Genomic DNA, 7,639 nt, shown 5'->3' on the forward strand with positions numbered 1-7,639 from the left:
TATCCTGTTGTTGCCTATCTTGCGCATGGACTACTCAGTTTGTATATTTTGCTTATTTTTTTCATAGTTCCACACAACTTCTTCCTGTTTTCTTGATTGATCTGTGTTCAGTTTTTCAAGGCCTATCCACTGTACCAACTTATAACTAAATCTGAGGGGGGTGCGGTGGGGATGTTCCCTTGTTAGTGGTTGTGTGTTGGTGGCGTTGCCAGTTTACATACTGTCCATGTAACACACAATAAATGCGTTGGATGCCTCCTGTGATCAGTTTACTTGAAAAACGTTTGTTGTCATCGTAATTTATGTAACTGGCTCTCCGACTTCCAATTTGACTATTTGTGGAAAAATTGTTTACCTTGCTAGTCCTAGTTTCAAACATTGTCTGACAGAAAACGTAGGCATGGAGGAGTCTGTAAAAGCAGTTATTCGCTATTATAGCAAACTTTTGAATCTACTGGACACTTGAATTCTCTATATTGATTCTGAGAGTTTTGTTATTTTTCTTGTTATTTACTGTCTCAATGTCATCCGTGAGAATAAAATTAAAGGCAGTTGAATTAGGTTCCTCGTCTATAAACTATGATTTAATATTCTGCTCTGCTAAGTAAATTTTGAAGGTTATATTCTTTAAGTAAAACAGAGTATCGGTTTCAGTCCTAGGATTGACGATAAACTTCAGAAATACAATTACAGAATAGTGGCATATGGATTATGGGTCCTCTCCATCAACAATAGTTGTTACCCATAGTTTCGTATTTGCTATTTTTCCGTCGTTACCCTTTAGAGACCAGCCTGACCTTTCCACAATTCCATTTTTGACTTGCTTCTTAATATGTCCTATAACTACAGATTTGTTGAAAATATTAACTGTTAAATACGCTATTCCACAAATTAAAAAATTCCAGCTATTCTTCATATCTTGAAACTTACTACCGTTGACTTTCACTGAAGAAAAGCTACATGATAATAAAATGAAATCAAAGATTAGAATGTCAAAGCATAGTGTGAATGGTTAAAATGAAATGAACTAAAAATCATCATCTTGTCTAAAATACGTTACTCTTCCAGAGAACTTCGGCACCTCTCAAAATTTTTTACACCTCTGATGTTTAGCCACATGTGGACAAATAGTGGGTCTCAAAAATCAGTAAATAAAACCATTCTTCTACTGTTTCTCCGAATCGCATATACCAACCGCCCTCTGCTGCGACAACGACGCAAAGTCTGTTTTTGGCTGTCATCCTTTATCGTGAAGAATTTCAACAGTTGCTGTTGCAGCCATGTTTAAAATCTTGACTCAAAGTCTATTGGATATTTGATTTTTCTCTGCTTTTTCGGGCCTCCTTACCTCTCCTTCTAGCCCAACCTTTGTTCTCCAATTACGCCTTCATCGGCGAGCTTTTCCTCAATATTTTTCATTTGTGCTGAATTGTTTTGTACCCTTCTCGCATATACACGTGTGTCATGTATTTTTTAGAGACTGCATGAATATGTAAGTTGAGTATTTCTTCTCTTATCAAATTAAATATTACATATCTTACTGTGAATTAATTTGTTTGTCCACATTCCACTTACTGCGTTTCTTTGAAATTATATAAAATATACGTGTGAAAAAAAGAAACTTGAAACAGCTGTTGTAGCTGATTTGTGAAGGGCTAAAAAAAAACAAAAAAAACACCTCTGCTGATGCTGCATAGTATCGCGTATAGCCTCCTTCGGCTTCCACAACAGCTCGAAGTCTGTTGGGCATTGAGCCCACAACTCGAGCCACATAACTAGGAGATTCAAGTAACTCATTCCAAGCGTCATGAATCACATCAGAAAGCTGTCGGCGAGTCGACGGTGACTGCCCCTTTTCTCGTATTACTCTGACCATTTCTGCCCAAATATTCTCAATGGGATTCATGTCAGCTCCTTTAGGTGGCCACTCCATTACAGTAATATTACTATGGTCGTCGAACCACCTCTTACCCACACCTACCATATGAATAGGCGAGCGATCTTGTTGGAACATGATCTGATCATCGCCAAATCTTGCTGTCACAGAAGGCAACACCACGTTTTCCAGAACTGATATGTAATTGCGCGCATCGAGTCTTCCTTCCACTTCCCACAGGAGCCCACACCCTTCGGCCGATATCCATGGCCATACCGTTACCGACTCCCTGCCACTCCTTCGGCAACTGTAAATATATTTTCGATTATACCTAGCACCTAGAGGCCGGTAAACAAGTACTTTTCCGGTTGATGTCGTAGAGAAAACATTTTCGTCCGTGAAAATTACTCGCCTCCAAAACTGGAGAGGTTTGTCGACATTTTCAGCAGAAAAAGCAAGGCGAGCGTCTCTGTGGGAAACAGTCAATGTCTCTTTCACAGCAGCGCTTCTTGCTCTCAGTCCACCTTCCCTTAGACGGCGAGTGACGGTCTTACTGCTAACATTGAGACCCAAAGTTTGCTGAATTTGTCGTGCGTTGACAAATGGGTGGGCCGGCTTCGGTGGCCGAGCGGTTCTAGGCGCTTCAGTCCGGAACCGCGCGACTGCTATGGTCGCAGGTTCGAATCCTGCCTCGGGCATGGATGTGTGTGATGCCCTTAGGTTAGTTAGGTTTAAGTAGTTCTAAGTTTTAGGGGACTGATGACCTCCGATGTTAAGTCCCATAGTGCTCAGAGCCATTTGAACCATTTTTTTGTTTTTTTGAACAAATGGGCAGTTCTCTCTGAAACGGCGTATCTGCACATCCTGAGCTGCTGTTGTTTTGCGGCGACGGCCATGAGGCCTCCCATTCAGGTTACCACTCTCTTCCTTTCGTCTGATCCACCTGGCTACCGTCGACTTGTGAAGACCCATAGTTCTTGCTATATAGCCATTTGAAGATCCCTCTGCATGGAGTGCTATTATAGCGCCCTTGTCTGCCTCAGCCAGATGGGTCATTTAGCGTTGACTGAATGATTCGTCGCGGTGAATATCTGCTGCGGAAACAGCGGTAGCAGGAAACAGACTGCCTCCTCCACGATGGCAGCCACAACGCAGTGGCCAAGTATGTGTAACACGGAAATCGATGGCATAAACGAGAAATCGCAAGCCCGTACCTGTGTCATTACATAGTGGAGCAACTTAGAATCTGTAATTTTTCTCAGAAGGGACTGGTCCACGCTTGTCATGTCTTATCCTGAAAAATATTACATGAAATGAAATGAAATGTTTACGTTTTGCATATGCGGCAGGCCCAGCGCAAGAAACATTTCTGAAATATCTGAGGCAACCTGAAGAACACTTCGTGAATTTTAGCTGTAGAAAGTTGCCTTATAAGAAGCAAAACGTGTTTATCCCCGCTCGCCGTGTTTCCAAGTGGCGCAGTTTACTCTGAGGCATACATAATTCTCGCCGGGCGTAAGAAGCGACTCGACTAACGAGGGGAACTCGCCAGGTGTCATAGGCTGATTGTCCGGAAACTTTGCTCAGTGAAGGGGAGGACAAAATAAGCGAACATGTGTTTCGACTTGTCTGCAGACACTCGACCGTTTCCGAGAAGACGACGGTCAAAGTTATCAACGCGCTGTTGCTATAGTGTAGATACCTTCTGCAGCCGAGAACGCAATTGAAGCGGTGGCTCAGTGGCTACCGTCGTTCCTTCTCAACTTTGATTCCTGTGTTCGAGACCATATTGGTTTTTTTATTATTATTTTTTCCTGCCTCTCTATCAGAATTACCTACGAATGTTTTTTCCTAATTTATGTTGAAATAATGTTGTCATTATTCGCCAATTAACTTTATGTGTAATTAATGAACTAAAAAAATAATAAACGAATGAGACAAGCTGATCTAAAATCATCTGGTCTGCCTCATGTATCGTTATATCCAAATGGTTTATAAATGTTAGTCTACATTCAGATCCGATGATGGCTCCTTTAGTGTGTTGAAACCGGTTATCCAGTAAACAATATTTAAGCGATCTTGGCTTCTGAATTATTTCTACAACAGAGTGATCGCCCCACTAAGCACTATGTGTTCCCTTTTTAACTTATTTCTTTACACAGTAAATTAACTGACGAATAACGACAACAGTGTTTCAACATAAATTGGAATAAACATTCGTAGATAATTCAGAGAGTGAGGGGGGAAAAAGGAAAAACCGGGTTTCGAACTCGCAGGGCGAAGTTCCGAAGCCGCTATGGTAGCCGCAGAGCCACCGTTTCAGTTGAATCCTTACCCACTAAGAGGTATCTACACTATAGCAACAGCGCGTTGAAAACTTTGACCGTCGTTTTCTCATAAGCGGTAGAGTGTAAGCAGATAAGCCGAGACACGTGTTCGCTTATTTTGTCCCCTCTTTCACTGAGCGAAGTTTCAGCAAGATCGGGGTATGACACTTGGCGTGTCCCCTCGTAAGTGGCGTGTGTTGGGAATCAGTAGACAGAATGCGTCCACTTTCCTCGACTACTCATTGACATGTTTGGAAACTTTCTTTCTTGTAGTGGCACTTTGCATTATGAGGGCTGGTTTTCATGATAACGATCTGCTAATGGACTTTGCTCCTAATTTACGTTACTGTGTAGTAGACCTACTGCAACTACTTAAACCGGAAATGTTTGTTTATTTGGATACTCCGCTTCTTAGTTGCTACATTTCGCTATAATATTTTCCTTTGTTTCAAAACGGCAAGTTAAGATGACCACTGCAACTTGGTAACATCAGTAACAATTTAATACTTTGAAACAGTTATGTGTGGGGTACGAGAAGTGTACTCTGTTGAATGAGGAATACATTAAACACGAAAGCTGCGTCCAATAACAATAATTAACTTTCGGTTACATGACAAAACACAAGTCGGAGCACTGTACCCAGTACCCAGTACCCAGTAAAACTTAAACTGGAACGATCGAAAACATACTTTTGTGGGGATGGCAAACGAATGACTGCGTTTTATTGGCCGCACACTAAGAATACGCAACAGGCCAACTGGAAACACTGCCTACACTACGTTTGTCCGTCCACTGCTATAATATCCTTGACAGACGTGATTGACTGTGCACGCAAAAACGTCCAAGGAACGGTAGCACGATTTGTAATGTCACGAAATAGGGGAGAGAGGGTCCCAGATTTGATAATCGAGTTGGGGTAACATTCATGAAAACAAAAGCGTTTTTCGTTGCCGCGAGATCTTTTCACTCAATTTCAATCACCAACATCTGTTCTGAATGCCAAAACATTATTGCCTTGGGAACTTACACAGGAAGAAACCATAGTAATAATGTAATTCAAGCCTCGCAAGAAAAGATTTGAGTGGTCCTTTTTCCCGCACACTGTTAATGAGTGGGACGGTAGAGAAATAGTCAGAACCTTCTGCCAGGCACGTAAGTCTGGACTGCAAAGAAATCCTGTTGATGTAGTCATGTAGATGTAACAACGAAATTATGTTGTAATTGCGACATGTGACTTTCATTTGATTTGAACATCCAAGTTGTTTGCTGTTTATTTACTTTTTGTTCATTAGTTTCAGCCATATACGAATACCTAGGCGCGTTAAATTGATCTTGAAATAAAGTATCATGCATGGACCAATAACAATAAATTCTTACCTGCTTGTTATGGTACTGCAGTATCTGCCAGCGTCTTCAGAAGTGGATATCGCATACGACGTTCCAAGGGGGTTTATAAATGGATATTGCAGACGACTTCGAACAAAGTGTGAATGTAGCTTCGTAAAAGTTCCGTGATCAAACGATCTGAGTTGCTGGCCGATACTGGTTATCCTCAATAGACAGTATGTATTATCATTATGCATTAGGTGAATAGGGTTTCGCCGGGTGCGGTGGCCGAGCGGTTCCAAGCGCTTCAGTCACGAACCGCACGGCTGCTTCAGTCGCAGGTTGGAATCCTACCTCGGGCATAGATGTCTGTGATGTCCTTAGGCTAGCTAGGTTTAAGTAGTTCTAGGTCTAGGGTCTGATGACATGGATTGCGTTGACATATAAGCTCACTTTTTTACACCACCAAGGGACCGGTTACCGCAAGAAGTGCGATACATTTCCGCTTATTATGTCAACCCGTTCTGGAGGTAAATGGGTTTTAAGGGTTGGGTAGACCGATAGACGGTCAATAAAGTAAGACTAGTAGGGTTCCGTTCCTACCGCTAACGAACTTCAAATGACATACGAACCGCATCGTTTTGCATATGGATTCAAACCCAGGCTAGGCCGCAGTAAAGATAACATCCCTTCGCTGCCGACTGGGGCAGAGTGGCATTCGTTTGAACTGTGACAGATGGAGAAACCCCTGACCCATATCTATATCAAACAGCTGGCCGGTATGGCCGTGCGGTTCTACTCGCTTCAGTCTGGAACCGCGTGACCGCTACGGTCGCAGGTTCGAATCCTGCCTCGGCCATGGATGTGTGTGATGTCCTTAGGTTAGTTAGGTTTAAGTAGTTCTAAGTTCTAGGGGACTTATGACCACAGCAGTTGAGTCCCATAGTGCTCAGAGCCATTTGAACCATTTTTGAAAATTGTGGTGCTGGACTGGGATTAGAATTCGATTTCACTGTGTTCCCGAAGATTGCAAACTCTTCTAGGCGTCCTCGAAAGGCACCTATCTGGTTTCGAATCCTGATCAGCACAAAATATTCATTATTTCATTTCAAGCCCTAGCATGTGCACTCCGAACTACTGGTGAAAAATAGTTGCATTTTCAACGTCTCTTCGTGCGTTGTCAGCTGTAACGTGTTCGTTTCAACTCACAGCCACATGATGAGCGTTTTATCACAACATTACAAGATCAAACGTTTCCTTACATCTTTTCAAGTTCAAACTTTCCTCTCCATCCTACTGGTGAAAACGGTTTTGGGTTTGACGTTGTGTTCGTTGTGATCACCAACGACGACATGTTGTGGATTCAACTTCTAGCCAGCAGAGTATTTTCCATCACATCATAGACAGTACAAACGTGCCATTCCTAGATATTATTGGAAAAGAATTTTATAGTTAAAGTTTCTTCATGACCACGTGTGCGGGCTTTGAATTCCATTCAGCACAGAACTTTTCGTCGCCTGATGTCTAAATAAACATGCGCCCATCTCGCTACTGGTGAACCAACAATAGCTATTTATCGTCTGTTCCTGGCTAGAAAACGACGGTGCTAGATGCTGGGTCCGAATCCCAGTCAGGCAAAAATAATTCTATCGTCAATTAAGGTTCCAGCATTTCGCTATTGGTGAAAACATTTGATATTTAACTTCTGATTTTATATACGGTCGTGCTCAAAACTATCCGAACGACCTGAATTGCATTTCACCTGATTCCCATGCGACCTACATAACGCAGCTGTCTAGCAGGTCCTCTAATCGCTCCTTGGTACAGTCGTTTGACTATTGAAAATGGTTCCAACAAGTCACCACTAGAAAACACTGGCCGGCCGCGGTGGTCTAGCGGTTCTGGCGCTGCAGTCTGGAACCGCGGGACTGCTACGGTCGCAGGTTCGAATCCTGCCTCGGGCATGGGTGTGTGTGATGTCCTTAGGTTAGTTAGGTTTAAGTAGTTCTAAGTTCTAGGGGACTTATGACCTAAGATGTTGAGTCCCATAGTGCTCAGAGCCATTTGAACCCATTCACTAGAAAACACTGCTCTGTGTAACGCAATAACT

This window comes from Schistocerca cancellata, chromosome 4, assembly GCF_023864275.1.
Source record: "Schistocerca cancellata isolate TAMUIC-IGC-003103 chromosome 4, iqSchCanc2.1, whole genome shotgun sequence".
Lineage (NCBI taxonomy): Eukaryota > Metazoa > Arthropoda > Insecta > Orthoptera > Acrididae > Schistocerca > Schistocerca cancellata.